This window comes from Macaca fascicularis, chromosome 18 (genome assembly GCF_037993035.2).
Source record: "Macaca fascicularis isolate 582-1 chromosome 18, T2T-MFA8v1.1".
In the NCBI taxonomy this organism is placed as follows: Eukaryota; Metazoa; Chordata; class Mammalia; order Primates; family Cercopithecidae; genus Macaca; species Macaca fascicularis.
Genome location: NC_088392.1, coordinates 60,867,796 through 60,880,821, shown reverse-complemented (window position 1 = coordinate 60,880,821; position 13,026 = coordinate 60,867,796).

The following is a 13,026-nucleotide window of genomic DNA, read 5'->3' as shown; positions in this document are numbered from 1 at the left end:
AGGCAGGAAGTGTGCGGGGTTGGAACTGGATGGCGGTTTTGACAAAATTACCGTGTTGTAGGACAAGGCCCTTCCATGGTATTTGTCACCTGAACTTTAAAACACCAGGATACATCATTTGTACCTTCAGTGGTTTTCAGCTTAGCTATCCAGTCTTTTGTCCTAGGCAGTTTCAAAATTGGAAGAAAATGTGTGGGTGTGCCCAACCACATAATGAAGTACACACTCCCTCTCTTGTGTGTGTGTGTGTGTGTGTGTGTGTGTGTGTGTTTTCCTGATCATTGAAAGTTTGAAGGAGTTGTTTTTAGGAAGAGTTCAGCTGAGCTCTTCGTACTATCCCAGTGCACCAGAACTCAGAGAATATCCCTATATTTAAGTTTTCTCAAGTGTCAGATTTACCATCCCAGTCTTATGGAAGAACAATAGCTTTTCTGGTTCCACTTTTACTCCCAGCAGAGTCCTGCCCAGGTTAAGGCTGATCCTTAGTCCACACCAAGAATCAGCAAATGTTCTAAGAACTAAAACCTCCTGCAGTCATCAGCTCACCTGGAGTGATTCTCTCTTCTCTGTAATTATAGCTCACTGAGTAGTCATTGCTCTAACAGCTCTTTGATGACTTTAAAAATGTGATTTCGACCGGGCGTGGTGGCTCATGCCTGTAATCCTAGCCCTTTGGGAGGCTGAGGTGGGCAGATCACTAGGTCAAGAGATCGAGACCATCTTGATCAACATAGTGAATCCCCATCTCTACTAAAAATACAAAAATTAGCCTGGGCATGGTGGTGCATGCCTATAGTCCCAGCTACTAGGGAGCCTGAGGCAGGAGAATTGCTTGAATGCGGGGGGCAGAGGTTGTAGTGAGCTAAGATCACACCACTGCACTCCAGCCTAGAAACAGAGAGAGACTCCATCTCAGAAAAAAGAGAAAGTGATATCATTTTCTAATATCTTGGCTTTTTAAAAGCTGTTGCAGTATAAGCATTGGCCTTCCTCATCTACTTTTAATGTCAAAAAAAGTCAGACAATTTTTTCTCCCAATGTAATTTGACTTTCATTATTCGTAGATTTTAAAAATGCATAATGAAGAAAGCTATCATGCCTTCATTAATTATTTTCCATAAATTTGAATTTTACCGATCACAGGAGAATTTATAAGCATCTGAAAAATGCTACTATACATAAGTCATTTTATAGTTTTGGAATGAAGGCAAAATACTGTGGGGTATAGATTCACAAAACAATTGCGTGGTCACAACATACAATTTGACAACTGTGGGATTAGGTGTTTTATCCAAACGTGTATAATCGATAGCCTGGACAAGAATTAGTCAAATTCTGCCAATTCTAAATCCAAATCTCTAAACCCTCCAACCTCCTCATTTGAATATGAATTTGTGAGCCAATTAAACTTTGGCATATGTCTTCTGTGGAATGGTTTTAGGATTAGGAATTTTTTGTTTAGTAGCCTACATTGATATAAGTTGGATCATATAATATTAACTGTTACATGGTATTATTATTACTATTAAGGAATCTAGGCCAGGCATGGTGGCTCACGCCTGTAATCCCACCACTTTGGGTGGCTGAGGCGGGTGGATCACGAGGTCGGGAGATGGAGACCATCCTGGCTAATACAGTGAAACTCCGTCTCTACTAAAAATTCAAAAAATTAGCTGGGCGCGATGGCGGGCACCTATAGTCCCAGCTACTTTGGAGGCTGAGACAGGAGAATGGCGTGAACCCCTGGAGGCAGAGGTTGCAGTGAGCCAAGATCCTGCCACTGCACTCCAGCCTGGGCAACAGAGCGATACTCTGTCTCAAAAAAAAAAAAAAATAATAATAATAATAAAGAAAGAAAGATACCTATAATTTTTTTTTTAAAGAAATAGTGCAATGAGATGATTCTGGAGGTTGTAATTTCTGTTTGTTCTACTTGCTTCCATTAAGGAGTCCAGGTTCTGTGTAAATTCTCGGTTTAAAGGATTTTTGTTGTTCGACTAAAACACAGGTTGTTCTCAGACACTCTTGTTTTTCTAGGCTTTGTTTTCTGGATGCCTCATTCCTGGATGGGATGATGTTAAAGGGAGCTGGATTTAGGGTGTGCTGAATGGGAGTAGAAGGAGATAGGGCTTGAAGAGTCCTGTCCCTGGAGGAACCCCCTGGTGAAGATGAGGTCTATGAGAGGACGGGTTGCTAGACTCGTCATAGTCTTCCCAGAAAGGAGGCCTTTGTCATCCATGGTGATACGCTTTTAAGTGACCGTATGTAAATGACCGTATAGGCTTAGAAAAAGAGAATATCCCTGAAGGCATAATTATTAGAGGCTTTTCCCTACTTCTCCCATATCCAGACAAGTTTCCTAAATTCTTTTCTTTCTTTCTTTCTTTCTTTCTTTCTTTCTTTCTTTCTTTCTTTCTTTCTTTCTTTCTTTTTCTTTCTTTCTTTCTTTTTCTTTTTCTTTCTTTCTTTTTTCTTTCTTTCTTTCTTTCTTTCTTTCTTTCTTTCTTTCTTTCTTTCCTTCCTTCTTTCTTTTTTCTTTTTTTCCTCCCTCCCTTCCTTCCTTCCTTCCTTCCTTCCTTCCTTCCTTCCTTCCTTCCTTCCTTCCTTCCTTCCCTCTCTTTCTTTTTCTTTCTTTCTTTCTTTTTTTTGAGACAGAATCTCGCTCTGTTGCCCAGGCTGGAGTGCAGGGGCATGATCTCTGCCTCCCGGGTTCAAGCAATTCTCTGCCTCAGCCTCCCGAGTAGCTGAGATGTCACATCCAACTAATTTTTTGTATTTTTAGTAGAGACGGGGTTTCACCATCTTGGCCAGGCTGGTCTTGAACTCCTGACCTCGTGATCCACCCGCCTCGGCCTCCCGAAGTGCTGGGATTACAGGCGTGAGCCTCCGCGCCCAGCCCCTAAATTCTTTTATGACCCTAGGGAAAGGAGGACAGTGACCATAACAATGGATATGAAATTTTCTTGCAAGTCAGATACGATCTCAAAGTCAGATTCAAATAAATTATTTTGAATGGATAGTGTTTTCTTCCCCAATTTTGTGACTTCAAATCTAGACACATGAAGATGATATAAAGTGTTAATATGGGCATTAAATAACTAGAATTATTTGCCATTGACAATATGGATGTCAAGTCATTAACACTGGGTTTACCTTTGGACTCTATTCCAAGATTTTCCATTTCCCCAAAAAAATTGCAAGAAAAAAAGCCTGAATCCTGAACCACACATTAGTCAACATAAACTTAAATGATTTGAGTATTTTATGTGTACATACACAGCTAATGAAACATTATTGAATTTTTTAAACACTTTGTAATTATAAATATAGAAATTATTAAAGAGATAACTAAAGGAAGTATTAAAATTATAGCCTTAGGAATTATTAATGATAATTATAGGAATTATTAGTTAACCAGCAAAAGGCTAAGTGAGAGGAAGGTAATCCTGGGTTGGGTGTAGGATGAAAAGGCAATGTAAGATCTGAACATCTCACTATAGCACCAACCGTGACAGGTATCACTTATAAATTTTTTTAGTGAAGTAAAGACCTTGTGCCTCTCTCCATACACCAACTCCTAGCAAATGCCATACTGTTATTCTGAACTTACATTTCTGCAGTAAGATGACAGTATCTGAAGAGTTAATATTTCTAAAGACAGACAGAGGAATTTTCTTATAGAAATTGTTTGCTAAAATAAGTCTCATTGTAAAAGGTAAGCATTAATGCAATAATCAGAGCTTTGTGAACTCTCACATTAAGCAGCTTTGTTATGCTAATTAACTTGTAAATGAAGAATGGAGTGAGTCTCCCATTATTGAATATCATTCTTAAGGGCCTGATTTAGAAAAATAAAGATGCCCATTATGCTTGCAAATGATGCTAAGCTGTGCATCAGAAGTCTGTTTTAGTGAAGAAGTCACCCTATTTTTAAAAAGTTGCTACATATCCATTAAGCTTTATATTTAGTTTTACTCAGCCAATGAATTTTACAAAAGAAATATCTGTTCTGGAAGGAAATAACACAAGACAACTTTGAGAATTTATTTCCACAGAATCTCCCCTTGAAAGGCCAATGTATCATAACTAAGAAAAATCTCAGTGCATCTATACCAGAGGTCAAAACTGCTGATCTGAAGGTTATAGACTTGTCAAAAGAGATGTATCAGTTAACCTATAGCGTTTTGCTTTAATTTTTTAAATTTGAAATTTGGTATTTTTTTTAAATGAGAGATTACATACCAAAGTCCTGATTTCTAGATTTTGGTGGAAAATTAGAAGATATGACAAGTACAAGAGCAATGTTTATACTGGACAACAATCACCTGGAGCTGAATAGCAGCTACTGCTACTAAAGTGACATTTTCTCTGGTTCATGCCACATGTTAGGCGCAGTGTATCATCACAGCTTACACTATCATTCTTCTTATAACAGAATTACAAGAAAAGGTATATATTCTTACAATGTCTGTATCAAAAGCGAGGAAAAAAATAAACTGAGAGAGTGTCCATCTTCAAGAAAAATATTGGAAAAGCATTTTGTATAAAATAATAACATTTAGTTTCTATATTAAAAATGATTCTACTTCAAAAATACCACCAAGATCCTTAATAATATCTATCACATCATTAAGAGTGGCAACTAATATTGAAAAGAGGATTTACTGGTAAAAAATTCAGGGAACTAATACAAATTGAATTTTATTCAGGTTTATTTTTATATTTTGTTGGTTTTTAAAGACTGGTTTGTACGTCAAATGCTGTTCTAAATTTAGGAATGTATTACATAAAAATAGTATCAAAAACTGTTACAGATTGTAAATTTAATTGAGGGTCTACTGGATGTAGCAAAAAGGATATGTGGCAGGCATTTGCAAGTATAAATATACTGCAGGATGCTCTAGCACAACTTACTAAAGATATTCTGAGAAGATTGACTGAACAAAGGGAGAGAAAAAGTAAAATTTCTGTTTTGTGGCTAATTAAAAATTAGACTTTAAAATTGCCACCTAGTTATTCATATTTCTCCTGTTGTAATAAAAATTAGTGAACATTTCGGCATGGAGCTTTTGAAAAGCACAATAGACAGGAATGGAATATTTTTTGTGCACAAAGAATTCTTTGATCATTAGTAGGTTAAAATGAGTAAGAGAAAATACTGGTACTCTTCTCATAGTAACAGCAGGTTTGACACGAAAATTAAACCTAATGTGGCCACATTTTTAAGACTGTGGTGCCTAACTCCGTTTATTATCTTCACAAATCCCTAAGACAAAACATTAAAATTGAAACTGCCTTTATAAAGACTATAACAGTGAGACAATCATGACAGTGAGAGAGATCTGACCTAACTAACTCCATTTTGCCTTTAACCTCCAAGCTGCCCTTGTTCTTTCCTAGCTGTAGGCCAAACTGACTTTGGGAGAAATTTAGTTTATATTTAGTCTTAAAACAAAGGTGACCATTTTCTCTCCCTGCAACAATTCCCCTCCTTGCTTGGGGACTAGACTGCCTTTGTAAAACTAATAAATTAGCCACAAGATTAGAAAGTATAGCTCAAGAGTTATGCATCCACAGACCAAAAGATTTTTAACTTCCCCAATTGTTCCTAAGGATAACATTACTATTGCAAAACCTAAGATTGGTAATGGAGATATTTTTTAGACCCTGCATTCTAATGAATCATCTGTCATCACTTAGACCAGTAAACTGACATGTCTTGTCCTGTGACCTCCACCCAGGAACTGACTTAACACAAGAGGACAGTTTGGACTTCCTATGATTTCATCCCCGACCCAACCAATCAGCATTCCCCTACTCTAGCCCCTGCCTGCCAAATTATTTTTTTAAAAACCTGGCTTCCAAGTTTTGGGGGAAGCTGCTTTGAGTAATAATATAACTCTCTTCTCTTGTTTAGCCAGCTCTACATGTATTAAATTCTTTCTCTATTGTAATTCCCATGTCTTGATAAATTGGCTTTATTGGATCAGGAGGCAAGAAGGACCCTTTAGGTGGTTGCAAATGTGGGAGCTTGTCTGGGATAGCCCCTTGTAGCTATCTGCCACAGTTCAGCAGCCACTCACCAGCAGTGGATGCGGAGCCAACCCAAGCAGCCACTTAGTTCTTTTAGATTAAGGGCTACCTCTAGCACTGTCTCTACTGGTGAGGTACTGTCAACCCACAGAGCACAGATTTAATTGCAGTGGAGAAATAATCCTGGAAGATGTTTCATAACATGGTTTGGTGAGTATTGCAGGGACTGCCAACACCCCCTGCCTTCTCCTGATTTGTTGGCCCCTCTAGAGGAACTGTAGCCCCTAGAAATAGGGACTGACTGGCTCTCTAGACCTGTCATGGTGACTGCTTGACTCTTCCTAGACTGTAGAAAGGGCCTTGGTTTGAGGAGATTTCGCCACAATTGGACAGAGAATAGGGAACTTGTTTGGAGGAATACGCTTCTTGTGTGGAATCTGGTTTGCAGTCTTGGTTTAAAAGGCCTTCTGTTTGTCTTTGCTTCATTGTGTGTGTTTCTTTATGGAGAAGAGATCTCTGAGGGAACTGCTGATGAAGTTCAGAAGGCTCTCCTAGCTTGTCTGCTTGGTCATATTCAGTGAGCCCTTTAGGAAGCTCAACAGGCCTAATTAAGGGATTCATCTGCTCTTCCATCTTGCCCAGAGACTGCCCTTTAAAACTCCTGGTTGGAGGTCATCTCTCCCCACTTTGGGTGGATCCAAGATTATAGGGGTCAATACGCGTAGGTTTGAGCCTTGCCAGGTTGATATTTGGGCACTGAGCAAGGTGACTAATGTCTATTTTTCATCACATGTGTTTTGCTCTGGCTGGAATGGGAAATGCTAATTCAGTTCCACTATGCAGCCTGTTGGGCAGCTTTTTATAACATTGAGGGACTTTTGCCTATTGTTCAATACAATGGAAAAAGGTGATTTTCTTTTGTAGCACAACTTGATCCCCACAGCTATGGTGCAGGAAGCAGGGTCATCGAAAGCCACTGTATTCTTCCAGAAGCTGTCGAGAAAGGGAACCTAGAAACCTGGCATGCTGGCAAAAGCGAAAGAATGTCTTATCAACCAGACTTCTGTCCTGTCTCTTTCTGTGCAAACAGGTTGAGTGAATGGCAAAAATCACTGTTTGTCTCCTCTGCAAGGTTTTGATTAATCGGAAAGTGGATCTGTGAGCCTCGTCTTAGGCTTAGCAAATCTGGTGTCCTTTGTGCTATACATTTGTCTTTCTGTGTCATTCTATTATAAAGAGGGGTGCCACAGGATAGGATAGCTAGTACCCCTGTAAGCCTGCCGTGTGAGCCAACCCTGCAGATCGGTCAGTTACAAGTTTTGCTGCATAACCCTGAAATAAAAATGCAAAGAGATTTTCCTCTCATCTTGTTTTATATCCTTGAAAACTTGACTTTGTGACTGTATGGGAGTACTTTCTCTTGATCTCAGCTAACTGGAGGGTGGCAATTTTCAGGTACATGTAATGGCTAGCCTAAAAATTTTTTCTTAAACAGTTAAAATCCTTTGCAAGCTTGAAAATGAGTACCCTAGACTCCTAGGAAGAACAATGGTAACTGCTCCATGTGGTAGCTCAGTAGCTAAAGCTTGGCCCTTTCACAATGGCAACTTGGGTTTGATTCTCAGCTCAGGAAATGATGCTTTTCTGGTTTGGTATTAGTGCGACAACTTCTGATTTCCTGTATTAAATTTTCCTTTTTTTGAGCTACCTTTCAGGTGATTCTCAATATTGTAAAAGTTGCTTGCTGTCTCTGGAGACACCTCATGTATCCTTGGTTAATTCATAACCGTAGTTAAAGTTTTTATAACTATGTTATAAAAAAAGTTTTTATAACATAGGAGGTTACCTTTGGTAAAGTTCAAAAGCCAGAAATACTAGCTGTCTTGGCTAAAGTCTGGTAATTAAAAATTTAAAAGAATTTTTAAAGGCTCTGCAGTTAAAACAACTTAATTAAGGCTGATAATTGGGATATATGGGTAAAGACATTGTTTTAAAGCCCCTTCTCTCCCTCTGTAAATACTCAGTCAACAGAATTCTGCCCAATTCTCCATTTACCTCTATTTGTCTCTCCTTCCTCTTATATCTAATCTTTTTGACTTTTAAGTGAACTAGAAACTTCTTTACATTATAAAAGAACTTTTAGACATGATTTGTAATAGTCAGGAGATACAACTTTTGGGATTGCTAATGGCAATTATAGGGGGGATACTCAGCCCTTGGCACATTTAAATCAGAAAAGCATGCTTTTGGTAACCTAGAAGGTACAGAAATGTCCTTATACCCTCACTGAGAGATAACACTCCTACGGGGAATGAGCTGATTGGCCTTGGGTTGGTCACTAGCCTCAGGGGAATGTCCTTGCAATGAAATACATGGTGAAAGCATTACATGTCTGGTCTCCTAGTGTTCCTCTCATTTTGGGGATCCAGGATTTGATGTAAAAATGGGATCCTTGATTTTTAGTATCTGTTTTGCCATCCAGCTGTGCTTGCCTTTTAGGCCCTAAAAACTGTATGTTTTCGTGGCCCTATTACTTAAAAGACTCTACCCTGAAGCCAGTAATACAATTAACTTACTTCTTTAAGGAAATGTTCATACATGAGTGTATCTGCTTTTCCTGTCCATCTCACCTGAACTTTCACTCACACCATTTTTCCTTTGTCTGCATAAAATATAAGTTCTATATCTTGTTTCATTTAAGATTGTTTCTTCAGAAATGCAGATTTAGAGTTGCCCAGCTGAGAATTGTTTATGGCAGGAAGCAGGTATTCAAGAGACTGATGGTCTAAAATGCGGAAGAGAAGCTTAAAACTAGCAATTGAGAAATCTTCTTTCTGTCTGTGTAGGTTGTGTGTGCAATGTTTCCCTACTGAAATATATAAAGGTACTCTAATTAATTGGCTTAAAAAAATAAGCACTTACATAAATTATTTTGTCAGAAAAATAGAAACTAAAATGCCTTGTAGCTCAAGTGACTTTAATAATCTTTAGTAAATAAAAATCATTTTATAATTATTGACAAAAATCTTTAAAATTTAGACATTTGGACTCTACTAGGCAGGTCAGATATTGAATTAGGCAGCTTGGGTGCTTTAAGTTTATAAACTGCTTCTGTGACTTTTGATAATTGCTCCTCACTTGCCTCCTTTAGAGCCTTGAGATTGTAGGTAAGGCCTGGGGACATGTGGGGTTATCCATGCCCCCTAGCCATGCTGGAAAGAGTCAGACATTACCTACAGTTCTGTCCAGTGCCCTAGGCTCTACACTTGGTACATAATTAAAATTGCTTATACTAAAAATAAAGTTATGTGCTGTTGATAAAAGCATGAAAACGTGATTTTTATAATTGGCTGGTTTCAAGGATTTAAGGATTGCTTTAAGTGAAAAAAAAAAGATAGGTTTAAACTAAAGGTTTAAAGAAGTTGTAAGCAGTTTGTAAAATTTAATCTTATAAGTGAATTCTGTTTATGAACAAGTTGGCTAAAAATTAAAGGAAATTATTTAGTTTTTTAATGCATTGAACATTAAAATAAAAGCACATGGATGTAGGTCAAGATTCAGGGCCCATGTGCATAAATAACAAGGTTTTCTTAGAGCATTTCTCTGCTCTATAACAAAAAAATTGTAAAGTATTATAAGAGGTTTATGAACATCTTACCTTATGGTCAAACTGATTAAGATTGGATAGATTTGTTTAAAAAGTCTTATTAAAAATTAGCTTTAACATTCACTTTATACTAATGCTAAGATAAAATTTGATTTTTCCTTTTAAACAAGATTTTTATGGAAAAAAAGATTTTTATGTAATATTGAGAGATAACAAAAGATTTTTGTTTACCATTTGAATAAACTACAGAAAGAAAAAGAGGGGAGACAGAAGAAATAGATTCAGTGGGCTCCATGTGGTCTTTATTGGTTCTCCTTCGGAAAGCTGAATCTTCCCTCTATCATAGCAAAGATTTTTGCATTTTTGAAATTTTCTTTGATTTATCACTTTGGCTAAGTAAATGACTTGTGATCCTATTTTGTGATATCAATCATTTTAAACCTTTGACATTGACAAACATTGTAAAATCAAATTCTAAATTATGTCTTTTTTTTACCTCATTAACTTTTAAGTATTTATTCCTCTGAAGCCCAAAAGAGGCATATTTGGCTTATTTGCTATATTAAAATTCTATACAAAGCATTGTCAAATAGAAAATGATAGTTAACTTCCTTTGAGTTACGTTTATATGAATGTGTTTTCAATATATATTCCAAAGTTGTGTAAGATTCCTATGGTATCATATGTCTGATATTGTATTATGTTTCAATATATGATATGTCTCAGTACATGTTACCAGTAATAATTATAATTTTAATGTCAAATAATTGTGTGCCAAAGAGATTTTGTTGTTAATTGTACGTTTAACTGTGGCTGTTCTAAGATTCTTGTCACCACAGACATTTGTTGTTTTGTTTTTGTCCTTTTTAAAAGGCAATTTATAAACAGCTATAAGACTATGGTGAGTTTTCTTGAATGCAGGTCTCTAATAAATTCTGAGATTGTGCCATTGGAATAGAGAGAAAAAAAGCTTCTAGGACTCTCATAAAAAACTAGCATATTTGTAAAATATTCATAAGGACTGCTAGCCCAATACTGAGTGAAACGAGTTGATTGCATGGACTAACAAAGGACTGAAGTAATGTTTTTATTACTTTTTGCTTAAAACACTGATACTTTCTGTTTTGATTTTCAGAGTCCAAAAAACCTTATTTTTCTTTTGAGCTGTTCACAGTTTTTAAAAATTCAGTGAAATATACTTATGAGCAAAATTGGAAGTATATTTTTTTCTACGTAATTTCTTTAAAATTTAAAAACTATTTGTAAGCATACTTAATTTATGACAGTATAGTTACTTAAATAACTGCAGTAAGTATCTCTATTCTTGTGTAATAGGATACATTTGGAGACGTTAGTTATTTTCCCAATGTTTTGGATGGAAATGGCATGCTTTTGGATATAAACAGACTGCCTTAAGGAAACAAAGTTGACTTATAGTGCCAATACAATACATTGTTTGATACAAACTTGCATTTCTATAGGATGAATAAGTCTAGAGACATAATGTACAGCATGAAAACTGTAGCTGAAAATATTGTATTGTATACTGAAAATATACTGAGTAGATTTTATTTTTATTTTTTTGAGACAGAGTCTCCCTCTGTTGCCCAGACTGGAGTGCAGTGGTGCAGTCTCGGCTCACTGCAACCTCCACCTCCTGGGTTCAAGCGATTTTTATTCCTCTTGAGTAGCTGGGATTACAGGCATGCACCACCACACCTGGCTAATTTTTGTATTTTCAGTAGACTGGGTTTGACCATGTTGGCCAGGCTGGTCTTGAACTCCTGACCTCAAGTAATCTGCACACCTCGGCCTCCCAAAGTGCTGGGATTACAGGCATGCGCCACTGCACCCAGCCAAGTGAGTAGATTTTTTATGTTCTTACCACACACAAAATTAACTATGCAAGGTGATGAATAGGTTAATTTGCTTAAATGTAGTAATCATTTCACTATGTAAATGTATACCATAAAATAATGGTGTACACTTTAATTATATATAGTAAAAACAAGAAAGCTAAAAGGTGAGTCATAGACTGGGAAAAATATTTGCTGTACATGTATCCATTAGACTTGTGTACAGAATATATAAACAGGAACTGTTAGAATACAAGAGGAGTAAGACACACAATCCAATTAAAAATGGGCAAAGACTTGAACAGAAATTTCAAATAAGTAGAAATATAAGTGATCAATAAATGTATCAAAACATTATTTAAATCATTGGTATTCAGAAAAATGTAAATTAAAACTACAATTATATATAGCTACATATTTATTAGACTGCCTAAAAGTAAAAAATTGAAAACATTATATGATGATGGGTATGTGAAGCAGCTCTCATATTTTGCTATGGAAGTGAAGTACAACCACTTTGGAAATATCTGGAAATTTTTATTAAAGTTAAACACACACCTTTCTATAACCTAGAAATTTCATTTCTTTTAGTCCTGAGATTCCTGAGATGAATGAAAAATTTTCCATGAAAATATTTGTAGCAGCATTTGAAAGCAATTCATATTTCTAGCAATAAAACAATGAATAGTTTAGTGAATGTGGCTTATATCACAGAATAGTACACAGGAATGAAGACCAGAACCAGATTAATTGGGGTAAGAAATAAATAAAAAGGGAAGCATTAAACCATTGTGTAAACAGTGCATTTTATAAAATTTATTCCCAGTGGGATATTATTGCTCTCTAGGTAACACTTTGGATGCATATGAATGCATGAATGGCTTCCCAGTAATTGGAAGGTACTTCTGACACTCAGTAGAGGGGTGAGTCAGGGAAGCTAGACATTTAGTAATTTGCAGGATAGTACCATATGACAAACAAGTTTTCTACATTATGACCAGACTCTAAAATATCTGTTGGATATTCACAAAGTTAAAAAACAAAACCAAACCAAAAAAAGAAAACCTTTGGGCTTTGTTTAACACCTTACTCCATGAATATATAAATAAAAAATGGTTTTGTACAGTTTCAATATATGCATGATATTTTCCAGAAAGGCAACCATCATGTAAACCAACAGAAAATGTTACTCTGTTTGCCAAGAAGTGTTCACCATTTCAGAAAAAACACAACCCCAACAGCAATGTTAATGTTTAAGACTTCAGTGCAACACATTTGTATCAGTCTTTATTTGTAGTGGTTGCATTAATAAATATTCTATGTACAGGTGTAAGCATCATATTATTTCATTGTATTTTCTATGAATAGTCATGTGTAACCATTATCAAACTAAAATGTATATTATTTTATTATAAAGTACTTTTGTTATTTTTCATTTATATTACATGTATGGCTTTGTGTTGATTTCTAAAGTACATATACATTATACAAAGGTTATTATCTGTGCATTTCATTTTAAATAGAAATTTG